General features: G+C 41.0%; 1 long non-coding RNA gene across 1 annotated transcript in view; it reads left to right on the plus strand.

Annotated features, from left to right (window-relative positions):
• Positions 1–2339: 2339 nt before the first annotated feature.
• LOC144785432 (uncharacterized) overlaps positions 2340–15959 on the plus strand; it is a 34086-nt gene continuing 20466 nt past the window's right edge. Inside the window, exons 1-2 of the long non-coding RNA XR_013601881.1 lie at positions 2340–2453; positions 9589–9707. This is a non-coding gene — a long non-coding RNA (uncharacterized LOC144785432). The remainder of the gene's footprint in view (positions 2454–9588; positions 9708–15959) is intronic.

Raw genomic sequence — 15959 nt, forward strand, 5'->3', positions numbered from 1 at the left:
AGGCCATTATTTGACACTTATACATTTGTTTGAAGGAGTGGTTGATCATAACATTTTGGTGTTCTCTATTGGTTAGCTGATAGGGATGTGCTAAAATGAAGATGTTAGAATCTGTTATTCATAGTTTTTATTATTCCCACTAACCGTAGCATAACCCTTCCTCCGTTAACTTATCAGATCACTGAATTGCTATAGTGTGCCATAACCTAAAATAATTCCTGGCAGAAGGGTACGCTATCTCTTGGCTGCCAAAGAGATCTTTCTATCTAAGTCCTCATATAGGTTCTAGAGTTGTGTAGAGAGTACCAGCAAATGAGGCATAGGATTGAAAGAAGTCAGCTAGGTTGAAATCTAAATTGAGATTATAATTTTTAGTGAGCTTTGGATTTTCACAATATTAGATAGGCCATAGTACTAATAATTGACTCTTCATAAAAATCATGTTTTTGGTAGTGTTGCATTTGGTTTGGAAATATTCAAGTTCTAAAAAGTGACTAACAGTGGACTTTTCCATCTGCAGATTATACTGAATGGCCAGCAGAGGCAGTGTTGCAGAGGAATTTTTCTCCGCTTGCTGAGAAAGAAAAAAAAAAGAAAACTCATTCCTCAGCCTTCTCCATGCCTCGATCAATATATATATGGTAAGTCAAAATCTCATTTAATAATTTTGCCATTAATAAAAAGGTCATAGCATCTGATGGCTCTCAGTGCCTTTTAGTGGGGTCTTCCCCATAAATATAATCTTCTAAGACGGTAGCAATATGGATGACCCTATGGCCATCATGATAGTTTATCAAGACTTTGACTGTCTATGTGGTAGACAAAATCTTCTTTAGATACTTGTCCAGGCAATATGTCCTCTGAGGTAATTACCATCTTTCAGGCTGGAATGAGGTGTCTTAGGTTAGAGCAATTGACTTACTTTCAGATGGAGGGAAGCTATTTAACCTTTCCCCCTGCTCTCTGTGAGTGGGACTCTGATACTCAAGTTGGACTGCTGTTTAGAAACTGTGTTCTTCTAACTCTAGCCCTCTTTAAATAGGAGCCCAATGCTTTCAATGGTGCAGAGTACTTTCCCATTACACCTCCTACTTGCTGTGGAGTCATATTCCCAGATAGTTACCTAGTGTGTAATTGCTGATGTCTGGTCCTCCGGTGTAATCTTCACCCAGGGCGATTGGTCAAGTGGTGCCATTACATCACAAAGCTACAGCAGGATGTCTTCTGACATGAGGGCTAATCAGTTGCTTCTTCTAACTCTAGCCCTCTTTAAATAGGACCCAATGCTTTCAATGGTGCACTGTACATTCCCATTACACCTCCTACTTGCTGTGCAGTCATATTCCCAGATACTTACCTAGTGTGTAATTGCTGATGTCTGGTCCTCCGGTGTAATGGTCTCCCAGGGCAATTGGTCAAGTGGTGCCATTACATCACAAAGCTACAGCAGGATGTCTTCTGACATGAGGGCTAATCAGTTGCTTCTTCTAACTCTAGCCCTCTTTAAATAGGAGCCCAATGCTTTCAATGGTGCAGTGTACTTTCCCATTACACCTCCTACTTGCTGTGCAGTCATATTACCAGATAGTTACCTAGTGTGTAATCGCTGATGTCTGGTCCTCCGGTGTAATCTTCACCCAGGGCGATTGGTCAAGTGGTGCCATTACATCACAAAGCTACAGCAGGATGTCATCTGACATGAGGGCCAATCAGTTGCCTAGTACGCAATAGGATACATGTATCATGGTATACAAAAGGGAGCAATGTAGACAGTATGCCCAGCTGAAGACTAAGGTGGTGAGATGAAAGGACCTAGGCCAATATTTGACACTTATACATTTGTTTGAAGGAGTGGTTGATCATAACATTTTGGTGTTCTCTATTGGTTAGCTGATAGGGATGTGCTAAAATGAAGATGTTAGAATCTGTTATTCATAGTTTTTATTTTTCCCACTAACCGTAGCATAACCCTTCCTCCGTTAACTTATCAGATCACTGAATTGCTATAGTGTACCATAACCTAAAATAATTCCTGGCAGAAGGGTACGCTATCTCTTGGCTGCCAAAGAGATCTTTCTATCTAAGTCCTCATATAGGTTCTAGAGTTGTGTAGAGAGTACCAGCAAATGAGGCACAGGATTGAAAGAAGTCAGCTAGGTTGAAATCTAAATTGAGATTATAATTTTTAGTGAGCTTTGGATTTTCACAATATTAGATAGGCCATAGTACTAATAATTGACTCTTCATAAAAATCATGTTTTTGGTAGTGTTGCATTTGGTTTGGAAATATTCAAGTTCTAAAAAGTGACTAACAGTGGACTTTTCCATCTGCAGATTATACTGAATGGCCAGCAGAGGCAGTGTTGCAGAGGAATTTTTCTCTGCTTGCTGAAAAAGAAAAAAAAAAGAAATCTCATTCCTCAGCCTTCTCCATGCCTCGATCAATATATATGGTAAGTCAAAATCTCATTTAATAATTTTGCCATTAATAAAAAGGTCATAGCATCTGATGGCTCTCAGTGCCTTTTAGTGGGGTCTTCCCCATAAATATAATCTTCTAAGACGGTAGCAATATGGATGACGCTATGGCCATCATGATAGTTTATCAAGACTTTGACTGTCTATGTGGTAGACAAAATCTTCTTTAGATACTTGTCCAGGCAATATGTCCTCTGAGGTAATTACCATCTTTCAGGCTGGAATGAGGTGTCTTAGGTTAGAGCAATTGACTAACTTTCAGATGGAGGGAAGCTATTTAACCTTTTCCCCTGCTCTCTGTGAGTGGGACTCTGATACTCAAGATGGACTGCTGTTTAGAAACTGTGTTCTTCTAACTCTAGCCCTCTTTAAATAGGAGCCCAATGCTTTCAATGGTGCAGAGTACTTTCCCATTACACCTCCTACTTGCTGTGGAGTCATATTCCCAGATAGTTACCTAGTGTGTAATCGCTGATGTCTGGTCCTCCGGTGTAATCTTCACCCAGGGCGATTGGTCAAGTGGTGCCATTACATCACAAAGCTACAGCAGGATGTCTTCTGACATGATGGCTAATCAGTTGCTTCTTCTAACTCTAGCCCTCTTTAAATAGGAGCCCAATGCTTTCAATGGTGCAGTGTACATTTCCATTACACCTCCTACTTGCTGTGGAGTCATATTCCCAGATACTTACCTAGTGTGTAATTGCTGATGTCTGGTCCTCCGGTGTAATGGTCTCCCAGGGCGATTGGTCAAGTGGTGCCATTACATCACAAAGCTACAGCAGGATGTCTTCTGACATGAGGGCTAATCAGTTGCTTCTTCTAACTCTAGCCCTCTTTAAATGGGAGCCCAATGCTTTCAATGGTGCAGTGTACTTTCCCATTACACCTCCTACTTGCTGTGCAGTCATATTACCAGATAGTTACCTAGTGTGTAATCACTGATGTCTGGTCCTCCGGTGTAATCTTCACCCAGGGCGATTGGTCAAGTGGTGCCATTTCATCACAAAGCTACAGCAGGATGTCATCTGACATGAGGGCCAATCAGTTGCCTAGTACGCAATAGGATACATGTATCATGGTATACAAAAGGGAGCAATGTAGACAGTATGCCCAGCTGAAGACTAAGGTGGTGAGATGAAAGGACCTAGGCCATTATTTGACACTTATACATTTGTTTGAAGGAGTGGTTGATCATAACATTTTGGTGTTCTCTATTGGTTAGCTGATAGGGATGTGCTAAAATGAAGATGTTAGAATCTGTTATTCATAGTTTTTATTATTCCCACTAACCGTAGCATAACCCTTCCTCCGTTAACTTATCAGATCACTGAATTGCTATAGTGTGCCATAACCTAAAATAATTCCTGGCAGAAGGGTACGCTATCTCTTGGCTGCCAAAGAGATCTTTCTATCTAAGTCCTCATATAGGTTCTAGAGTTGTGTAGAGAGTACCAGCAAATGAGGCACAGGATTGAAAGAAGTCAGCTAGGTTGAAATCTAAATTGAGATTATAATTTTTAGTGAGCTTTGGATTTTCACCATATTATATAGGCCATAGTACTAATAATTGACTCTTCATAAAAATCATGTTTTTGGTAGTGTTGCATTTGGTTTGGAAATATTCAAGTTCTAAAAAGTGACTAACAGTGGACTTTTCCATCTGCAGATTATACTGAATGGCCAGCAGAGGCAGTGTTGCAGAGGAATTTTTCTCCGCTTGCTGAGAAAGAAAAAAAAAAAGAAAGCTCATTCCGCAGCCTTCTCCATGCCTCGATCAATATATATGGTAAGTCAAAATCTCATTTAATAATTTTGCCATTAATAAAAAGGTCATAGCATCTGATGGCTCTCAGTGGCTTTTAGTGGGGTCTTCCCCATAAATATAATCTTCTAAGACGGTAGCAATATGGATGACGCTATGGCCATCATGATAGTTTATCAAGACTTTGACTGTCTATGTGGTAGACAAAATCTTCTTTAGATACTTGTCCAGGCAATATGTCCTCTGAGGTAATTACCATCTTTCAGGCTGGAATGAGGTGTCTTAGGTTAGAGCAATTGACTTACTTTCAGATGGAGGGAAGCTATTTAACCTTTCCCCCTGCTCTCTGTGAGTGGGACTCTGATACTCAAGTTGGACTGCTGTTTAGAAACTGTGTTCTTCTAACTCTAGCCCTCTTTAAATAGGAGCCCAATGCTTTCAATGGTGCAGAGTACTTTCCCATTACACCTCCTACTTGCTGTGGAGTCATATTCCCAGATAGTTACCTAGTGTGTAATTGCTGATGTCTGGTCCTCCGGTGTAATCTTCACCCAGGGCGATTGGTCAAGTGGTGCCATTACATCACAAAGCTACAGCAGGATGTCTTCTGACATGAGGGCTAATCAGTTGCTTCTTCTAACTCTAGCCCTCTTTAAATAGGACCCAATGCTTTCAATGGTGCAGTGTACATTCCCATTACACCTCCTACTTGCTGTGCAGTCATATTCCCAGATACTTACCTAGTGTGTAATTGCTGATGTCTGGTCCTCCGGTGTAATGGTCTCCCAGGGCAATTGGTCAAGTGGTGCCATTACATCACAAAGCTACAGCAGGATGTCTTCTGACATGAGGGCTAATCAGTTGCTTCTTCTAACTCTAGCCCTCTTTAAATAGGAGCCCAATGCTTTCAATGGTGCAGTGTACTTTCCCATTACACCTCCTACTTGCTGTGCAGTCATATTACCAGATAGTTACCTAGTGTGTAATCGCTGATGTCTGGTCCTCCGGTGTAATCTTCACCCAGGGCGATTGGTCAAGTGGTGCCATTACATCACAAAGCTACAGCAGGATGTCATCTGACATGAGGGCCAATCAGTTGCCTAGTACGCAATAGGATACATGTATCATGGTATACAAAAGGGAGCAATGTAGACAGTATGCCCAGCTGAAGACTAAGGTGGTGAGATGAAAGGACCTAGGCCAATATTTGACACTTATACATTTGTTTGAAGGAGTGGTTGATCATAACATTTTGGTGTTCTCTATTGGTTAGCTGATAGGGATGTGCTAAAATGAAGATGTTAGAATCTGTTATTCATAGTTTTTATTTTTCCCACTAACCGTAGCATAACCCTTCCTCCGTTAACTTATCAGATCACTGAATTGCTATAGTGTACCATAACCTAAAATAATTCCTGGCAGAAGGGTACGCTATCTCTTGGCTGCCAAAGAGATCTTTCTATCTAAGTCCTCATATAGGTTCTAGAGTTGTGTAGAGAGTACCAGCAAATGAGGCACAGGATTGAAAGAAGTCAGCTAGGTTGAAATCTAAATTGAGATTATAATTTTTAGTGAGCTTTGGATTTTCACAATATTAGATAGGCCATAGTACTAATAATTGACTCTTCATAAAAATCATGTTTTTGGTAGTGTTGCATTTGGTTTGGAAATATTCAAGTTCTAAAAAGTGACTAACAGTGGACTTTTCCATCTGCAGATTATACTGAATGGCCAGCAGAGGCAGTGTTGCAGAGGAATTTTTCTCCGCTTGCTGAGAAAGAAAAAAAAAAAGAAAGCTCATTCCTCAGCCTTCTCCATGCCTCGATCAATATATATGGTAAGTCAAAATCTCATTTAATAATTTTGCCATTAATAAAAAGGTCATAGCATCTGATGGCTCTCAGTGGCTTTTAGTGGGGTCTTCCCCATAAATATAATCTTCTAAGACGGTAGCAATATGGATGACGCTATGGCCATCATGATAGTTTATCAAGACGTTGACTGTCTATGTGGTAGACAAAATCTTCTTTAGATACTTGTCCAGGCAATATGTCCTCTGAGGTAATTACCATCTTTCAGGCTGGAATGAGGTGTCTTAGGTTAGAGCAATTGACTTACTTTCAGATGGAGGGAAGCTATTTAACCTTTTCCCCTGCTCTCTGTGAGTGGGACTCTGATACTCAAGATGGACTGCTGTTTAGAAACTGTGTTCTTCTAACTCTAGCCCTCTTTAAATAGGAGCCCAATGCTTTCAATGGTGCAGAGTACTTTCCCATTACACCTCCTACTTGCTGTGGAGTCATATTCCCAGATAGTTACCTAGTGTGTAATCGCTGATGTCTGGTCCTCCGGTGTAATCTTCACCCAGGGCGATTGGTCAAGTGGTGCCATTACATCACAAAGCTACAGCAGGATGTCTTCTGACATGATGGCTAATCAGTTGCTTCTTCTAACTCTAGCCCTCTTTAAATAGGAGCCCAATGCTTTCAATGGTGCAGTGTACATTCCCATTACACCTCCTACTTGCTGTGCAGTCATATTCCCAGATACTTACCTAGTGTGTAATTGCTGATGTCTGGTCCTCCGGTGTAATGGTCTCCCAGGGCGATTGGTCAAGTGGTGCCATTACATCACAAAGCTACAGCAGGATGTCTTCTGACATGAGGGCTAATCAGTTGCTTCTTCTAACTCTAGCCCTCTTTAAATAGGAGCCCAATGCTTTCAATGGTGCAGTGTACTTTCCCATTACACCTCCTACTTGCTGTGCAGTCATATTACCAGATAGTTACCTAGTGTGTAATCGCTGATGTCTGGTCCTCCGGTGTAATCTTCACCCAGGGCGATTGGTCAAGTGGTGCCATTACATCACAAAGCTACAGCAGGATGTCATCTGACATGAGGGCCAATCAGTTGCCTAGTACGCAATAGGATACATGTATCATGGTATACAAAAGGGAGCAATGTAGACAGTATGCCCAGCTGAAGACTAAGGTGGTGAGATGAAAGGACCTAGGCCATTATTTGACACTTATACATTTGTTTGAAGGAGTGGTTGATCATAACATTTTGGTGTTCTCTATTGGTTAGCTGATAGGGATGTGCTAAAATGAAGATGTTAGAATCTGTTATTCATAGTTTTTATTATTCCCACTAACCGTAGCATAACCCTTCCTCCGTTAACTTATCAGATCACTGAATTGCTATAGTGTGCCATAACCTAAAATAATTCCTGGCAGAAGGGTACGCTATCTCTTGGCTGCCAAAGAGATCTTTCTATCTAAGTCCTCATATAGGTTCTAGAGTTGTGTAGAGAGTACCAGCAAATGAGGCATAGGATTGAAAGAAGTCAGCTAGGTTGAAATCTAAATTGAGATTATAATTTTTAGTGAGCTTTGGATTTTCACAATATTAGATAGGCCATAGTACTAATAATTGACTCTTCATAAAAATCATGTTTTTGGTAGTGTTGCATTTGGTTTGGAAATATTCAAGTTCTAAAAAGTGACTAACAGTGGACTTTTCCATCTGCAGATTATACTGAATGGCCAGCAGAGGCAGTGTTGCAGAGGAATTTTTCTCCGCTTGCTGAGAAAGAAAAAAAAAAGAAAACTCATTCCTCAGCCTTCTCCATGCCTCGATCAATATATATATGGTAAGTCAAAATCTCATTTAATAATTTTGCCATTAATAAAAAGGTCATAGCATCTGATGGCTCTCAGTGCCTTTTAGTGGGGTCTTCCCCATAAATATAATCTTCTAAGACGGTAGCAATATGGATGACCCTATGGCCATCATGATAGTTTATCAAGACTTTGACTGTCTATGTGGTAGACAAAATCTTCTTTAGATACTTGTCCAGGCAATATGTCCTCTGAGGTAATTACCATCTTTCAGGCTGGAATGAGGTGTCTTAGGTTAGAGCAATTGACTTACTTTCAGATGGAGGGAAGCTATTTAACCTTTCCCCCTGCTCTCTGTGAGTGGGACTCTGATACTCAAGTTGGACTGCTGTTTAGAAACTGTGTTCTTCTAACTCTAGCCCTCTTTAAATAGGAGCCCAATGCTTTCAATGGTGCAGAGTACTTTCCCATTACACCTCCTACTTGCTGTGGAGTCATATTCCCAGATAGTTACCTAGTGTGTAATTGCTGATGTCTGGTCCTCCGGTGTAATCTTCACCCAGGGCGATTGGTCAAGTGGTGCCATTACATCACAAAGCTACAGCAGGATGTCTTCTGACATGAGGGCTAATCAGTTGCTTCTTCTAACTCTAGCCCTCTTTAAATAGGACCCAATGCTTTCAATGGTGCACTGTACATTCCCATTACACCTCCTACTTGCTGTGCAGTCATATTCCCAGATACTTACCTAGTGTGTAATTGCTGATGTCTGGTCCTCCGGTGTAATGGTCTCCCAGGGCAATTGGTCAAGTGGTGCCATTACATCACAAAGCTACAGCAGGATGTCTTCTGACATGAGGGCTAATCAGTTGCTTCTTCTAACTCTAGAGGTTTTTAAATAGGAGCCCAATGCTTTCAATGGTGCAGTGTACTTTCCCATTACACCTCCTACTTGCTGTGCAGTCATATTACCAGATAGTTACCTAGTGTGTAATCGCTGATGTCTGGTCCTCCGGTGTAATCTTCACCCAGGGCGATTGGTCAAGTGGTGCCATTACATCACAAAGCTACAGCAGGATGTCATCTGACATGAGGGCCAATCAGTTGCCTAGTACGCAATAGGATACATGTATCATGGTATACAAAAGGGAGCAATGTAGACAGTATGCCCAGCTGAAGACTAAGGTGGTGAGATGAAAGGACCTAGGCCAATATTTGACACTTATACATTTGTTTGAAGGAGTGGTTGATCATAACATTTTGGTGTTCTCTATTGGTTAGCTGATAGGGATGTGCTAAAATGAAGATGTTAGAATCTGTTATTCATAGTTTTTATTTTTCCCACTAACCGTAGCATAACCCTTCCTCCGTTAACTTATCAGATCACTGAATTGCTATAGTGTACCATAACCTAAAATAATTCCTGGCAGAAGGGTACGCTATCTCTTGGCTGCCAAAGAGATCTTTCTATCTAAGTCCTCATATAGGTTCTAGAGTTGTGTAGAGAGTACCAGCAAATGAGGCACAGGATTGAAAGAAGTCAGCTAGGTTGAAATCTAAATTGAGATTATAATTTTTAGTGAGCTTTGGATTTTCACAATATTAGATAGGCCATAGTACTAATAATTGACTCTTCATAAAAATCATGTTTTTGGTAGTGTTGCATTTGGTTTGGAAATATTCAAGTTCTAAAAAGTGACTAACAGTGGACTTTTCCATCTGCAGATTATACTGAATGGCCAGCAGAGGCAGTGTTGCAGAGGAATTTTTCTCTGCTTGCTGAAAAAGAAAAAAAAAAGAAATCTCATTCCTCAGCCTTCTCCATGCCTCGATCAATATATATGGTAAGTCAAAATCTCATTTAATAATTTTGCCATTAATAAAAAGGTCATAGCATCTGATGGCTCTCAGTGCCTTTTAGTGGGGTCTTCCCCATAAATATAATCTTCTAAGACGGTAGCAATATGGATGACGCTATGGCCATCATGATAGTTTATCAAGACTTTGACTGTCTATGTGGTAGACAAAATCTTCTTTAGATACTTGTCCAGGCAATATGTCCTCTGAGGTAATTACCATCTTTCAGGCTGGAATGAGGTGTCTTAGGTTAGAGCAATTGACTAACTTTCAGATGGAGGGAAGCTATTTAACCTTTTCCCCTGCTCTCTGTGAGTGGGACTCTGATACTCAAGATGGACTGCTGTTTAGAAACTGTGTTCTTCTAACTCTAGCCCTCTTTAAATAGGAGCCCAATGCTTTCAATGGTGCAGAGTACTTTCCCATTACACCTCCTACTTGCTGTGGAGTCATATTCCCAGATAGTTACCTAGTGTGTAATCGCTGATGTCTGGTCCTCCGGTGTAATCTTCACCCAGGGCGATTGGTCAAGTGGTGCCATTACATCACAAAGCTACAGCAGGATGTCTTCTGACATGATGGCTAATCAGTTGCTTCTTCTAACTCTAGCCCTCTTTAAATAGGAGCCCAATGCTTTCAATGGTGCAGTGTACATTTCCATTACACCTCCTACTTGCTGTGGAGTCATATTCCCAGATACTTACCTAGTGTGTAATTGCTGATGTCTGGTCCTCCGGTGTAATGGTCTCCCAGGGCGATTGGTCAAGTGGTGCCATTACATCACAAAGCTACAGCAGGATGTCTTCTGACATGAGGGCTAATCAGTTGCTTCTTCTAACTCTAGCCCTCTTTAAATGGGAGCCCAATGCTTTCAATGGTGCAGTGTACTTTCCCATTACACCTCCTACTTGCTGTGCAGTCATATTACCAGATAGTTACCTAGTGTGTAATCACTGATGTCTGGTCCTCCGGTGTAATCTTCACCCAGGGCGATTGGTCAAGTGGTGCCATTTCATCACAAAGCTACAGCAGGATGTCATCTGACATGAGGGCCAATCAGTTGCCTAGTACGCAATAGGATACATGTATCATGGTATACAAAAGGGAGCAATGTAGACAGTATGCCCAGCTGAAGACTAAGGTGGTGAGATGAAAGGACCTAGGCCATTATTTGACACTTATACATTTGTTTGAAGGAGTGGTTGATCATAACATTTTGGTGTTCTCTATTGGTTAGCTGATAGGGATGTGCTAAAATGAAGATGTTAGAATCTGTTATTCATAGTTTTTATTATTCCCACTAACCGTAGCATAACCCTTCCTCCGTTAACTTATCAGATCACTGAATTGCTATAGTGTGCCATAACCTAAAATAATTCCTGGCAGAAGGGTACGCTATCTCTTGGCTGCCAAAGAGATCTTTCTATCTAAGTCCTCATATAGGTTCTAGAGTTGTGTAGAGAGTACCAGCAAATGAGGCACAGGATTGAAAGAAGTCAGCTAGGTTGAAATCTAAATTGAGATTATAATTTTTAGTGAGCTTTGGATTTTCACCATATTATATAGGCCATAGTACTAATAATTGACTCTTCATAAAAATCATGTTTTTGGTAGTGTTGCATTTGGTTTGGAAATATTCAAGTTCTAAAAAGTGACTAACAGTGGACTTTTCCATCTGCAGATTATACTGAATGGCCAGCAGAGGCAGTGTTGCAGAGGAATTTTTCTCCGCTTGCTGAGAAAGAAAAAAAAAAAGAAAGCTCATTCCGCAGCCTTCTCCATGCCTCGATCAATATATATGGTAAGTCAAAATCTCATTTAATAATTTTGCCATTAATAAAAAGGTCATAGCATCTGATGGCTCTCAGTGGCTTTTAGTGGGGTCTTCCCCATAAATATAATCTTCTAAGACGGTAGCAATATGGATGACGCTATGGCCATCATGATAGTTTATCAAGACTTTGACTGTCTATGTGGTAGACAAAATCTTCTTTAGATACTTGTCCAGGCAATATGTCCTCTGAGGTAATTACCATCTTTCAGGCTGGAATGAGGTGTCTTAGGTTAGAGCAATTGACTTACTTTCAGATGGAGGGAAGCTATTTAACCTTTTCCCCTGCTCTCTGTGAGTGGGACTCTGATACTCAAGATGGACTGCTGTTTAGAAACTGTGTTCTTCTAACTCTAGCCCTCTTTAAATAGGAGCCCAATGCTTTCAATGGTGCAGAGTACTTTCCCATTACACCTCCTACTTGCTGTGGAGTCATATTCCCAGATAGTTACCTAGTGTGTAATCGCTGATGTCTGGTCCTCCGGTGTAATCTTCACCCAGGGCGATTGGTCAAGTGGTGCCATTACATCACAAAGCTACAGCAGGATGTCTTCTGACATGATGGCTAATCAGTTGCTTCTTCTAACTCTAGCCCTCTTTAAATAGGAGCCCAATGCTTTCAATGGTGCAGTGTACATTCCCATTACACCTCCTACTTGCTGTGCAGTCATATTCCCAGATACTTACCTAGTGTGTAATTGCTGATGTCTGGTCCTCCGGTGTAATGGTCTCCCAGGGCGATTGGTCAAGTGGTGCCATTACATCACAAAGCTACAGCAGGATGTCTTCTGACATGAGGGCTAATCAGTTGCTTCTTCTAACTCTAGCCCTCTTTAAATAGGAGCCCAATGCTTTCAATGGTGCAGTGTACTTTCCCATTACACCTCCTACTTGCTGTGCAGTCATATTACCAGATAGTTACCTAGTGTGTAATCGCTGATGTCTGGTCCTCCGGTGTAATCTTCACCCAGGGCGATTGGTCAAGTGGTGCCATTACATCACAAAGCTACAGCAGGATGTCATCTGACATGAGGGCCAATCAGTTGCCTAGTACGCAATAGGATACATGTATCATGGTATACAAAAGGGAGCAATGTAGACAGTATGCCCAGCTGAAGACTAAGGTGGTGAGATGAAAGGACCTAGGCCATTATTTGACACTTATACATTTGTTTGAAGGAGTGGTTGATCATAACATTTTGGTGTTCTCTATTGGTTAGCTGATAGGGATGTGCTAAAATGAAGATGTTAGAATCTGTTATTCATAGTTTTTATTATTCCCACTAACCGTAGCATAACCCTTCCTCCGTTAACTTATCAGATCACTGAATTGCTATAGTGTGCCATAACCTAAAATAATTCCTGGCAGAAGGGTACGCTATCTCTTGGCTGCCAAAGAGATCTTTCTATCTAAGTCCTCATATAGGTTCTAGAGTTGTGTAGAGAGTACCAGCAAATGAGGCATAGGATTGAAAGAAGTCAGCTAGGTTGAAATCTAAATTGAGATTATAATTTTTAGTGAGCTTTGGATTTTCACAATATTAGATAGGCCATAGTACTAATAATTGACTCTTCATAAAAATCATGTTTTTGGTAGTGTTGCATTTGGTTTGGAAATATTCAAGTTCTAAAAAGTGACTAACAGTGGACTTTTCCATCTGCAGATTATACTGAATGGCCAGCAGAGGCAGTGTTGCAGAGGAATTTTTCTCCGCTTGCTGAGAAAGAAAAAAAAAAGAAAACTCATTCCTCAGCCTTCTCCATGCCTCGATCAATATATATATGGTAAGTCAAAATCTCATTTAATAATTTTGCCATTAATAAAAAGGTCATAGCATCTGATGGCTCTCAGTGCCTTTTAGTGGGGTCTTCCCCATAAATATAATCTTCTAAGACGGTAGCAATATGGATGACCCTATGGCCATCATGATAGTTTATCAAGACTTTGACTGTCTATGTGGTAGACAAAATCTTCTTTAGATACTTGTCCAGGCAATATGTCCTCTGAGGTAATTACCATCTTTCAGGCTGGAATGAGGTGTCTTAGGTTAGAGCAATTGACTTACTTTCAGATGGAGGGAAGCTATTTAACCTTTCCCCCTGCTCTCTGTGAGTGGGACTCTGATACTCAAGTTGGACTGCTGTTTAGAAACTGTGTTCTTCTAACTCTAGCCCTCTTTAAATAGGAGCCCAATGCTTTCAATGGTGCAGAGTACTTTCCCATTACACCTCCTACTTGCTGTGGAGTCATATTCCCAGATAGTTACCTAGTGTGTAATTGCTGATGTCTGGTCCTCCGGTGTAATCTTCACCCAGGGCGATTGGTCAAGTGGTGCCATTACATCACAAAGCTACAGCAGGATGTCTTCTGACATGAGGGCTAATCAGTTGCTTCTTCTAACTCTAGCCCTCTTTAAATAGGACCCAATGCTTTCAATGGTGCAGTGTACATTCCCATTACACCTCCTACTTGCTGTGCAGTCATATTCCCAGATACTTACCTAGTGTGTAATTGCTGATGTCTGGTCCTCCGGTGTAATGGTCTCCCAGGGCAATTGGTCAAGTGGTGCCATTACATCACAAAGCTACAGCAGGATGTCTTCTGACATGAGGGCTAATCAGTTGCTTCTTCTAACTCTAGCCCTCTTTAAATAGGAGCCCAATGCTTTCAATGGTGCAGTGTACTTTCCCATTACACCTCCTACTTGCTGTGCAGTCATATTACCAGATAGTTACCTAGTGTGTAATCGCTGATGTCTGGTCCTCCGGTGTAATCTTCACCCAGGGCGATTGGTCAAGTGGTGCCATTACATCACAAAGCTACAGCAGGATGTCATCTGACATGAGGGCCAATCAGTTGCCTAGTACGCAATAGGATACATGTATCATGGTATACAAAAGGGAGCAATGTAGACAGTATGCCCAGCTGAAGACTAAGGTGGTGAGATGAAAGGACCTAGGCCAATATTTGACACTTATACATTTGTTTGAAGGAGTGGTTGATCATAACATTTTGGTGTTCTCTATTGGTTAGCTGATAGGGATGTGCTAAAATGAAGATGTTAGAATCTGTTATTCATAGTTTTTATTTTTCCCACTAACCGTAGCATAACCCTTCCTCCGTTAACTTATCAGATCACTGAATTGCTATAGTGTACCATAACCTAAAATAATTCCTGGCAGAAGGGTACGCTATCTCTTGGCTGCCAAAGAGATCTTTCTATCTAAGTCCTCATATAGGTTCTAGAGTTGTGTAGAGAGTACCAGCAAATGAGGCACAGGATTGAAAGAAGTCAGCTAGGTTGAAATCTAAATTGAGATTATAATTTTTAGTGAGCTTTGGATTTTCACAATATTAGATAGGCCATAGTACTAATAATTGACTCTTCATAAAAATCATGTTTTTGGTAGTGTTGCATTTGGTTTGGAAATATTCAAGTTCTAAAAAGTGACTAACAGTGGACTTTTCCATCTGCAGATTATACTGAATGGCCAGCAGAGGCAGTGTTGCAGAGGAATTTTTCTCCGCTTGCTGAGAAAGAAAAAAAAAAAGAAAGCTCATTCCTCAGCCTTCTCCATGCCTCGATCAATATATATGGTAAGTCAAAATCTCATTTAATAATTTTGCCATTAATAAAAAGGTCATAGCATCTGATGGCTCTCAGTGGCTTTTAGTGGGGTCTTCCCCATAAATATAATCTTCTAAGACGGTAGCAATATGGATGACGCTATGGCCATCATGATAGTTTATCAAGACGTTGACTGTCTATGTGGTAGACAAAATCTTCTTTAGATACTTGTCCAGGCAATATGTCCTCTGAGGTAATTACCATCTTTCAGGCTGGAATGAGGTGTCTTAGGTTAGAGCAATTGACTTACTTTCAGATGGAGGGAAGCTATTTAACCTTTTCCCCTGCTCTCTGTGAGTGGGACTCTGATACTCAAGATGGACTGCTGTTTAGAAACTGTGTTCTTCTAACTCTAGCCCTCTTTAAATAGGAGCCCAATGCTTTCAATGGTGCAGAGTACTTTCCCATTACACCTCCTACTTGCTGTGGAGTCATATTCCCAGATAGTTACCTAGTGTGTAATCGCTGATGTCTGGTCCTCCGGTGTAATCTTCACCCAGGGCGATTGGTCAAGTGGTGCCATTACATCACAAAGCTACAGCAGGATGTCTTCTGACATGATGGCTAATCAGTTGCTTCTTCTAACTCTAGCCCTCTTTAAATAGGAGCCCAATGCTTTCAATGGTGCAGTGTACATTCCCATTACACCTCCTACTTGCTGTGCAGTCATATTCCCAGATACTTACCTAGTGTGTAATTGCTGATGTCTGGTCCTCCGGTGTAATGGTCTCCCAGGGCGATTGGTCAAGTGGTGCCATTACATCACAAAGCTACAGCAG

The sequence above is a fragment of the Lissotriton helveticus genome, chromosome 10, assembly GCF_964261635.1.
Source record: "Lissotriton helveticus chromosome 10, aLisHel1.1, whole genome shotgun sequence".
Lineage (NCBI taxonomy): Eukaryota > Metazoa > Chordata > Amphibia > Caudata > Salamandridae > Lissotriton > Lissotriton helveticus.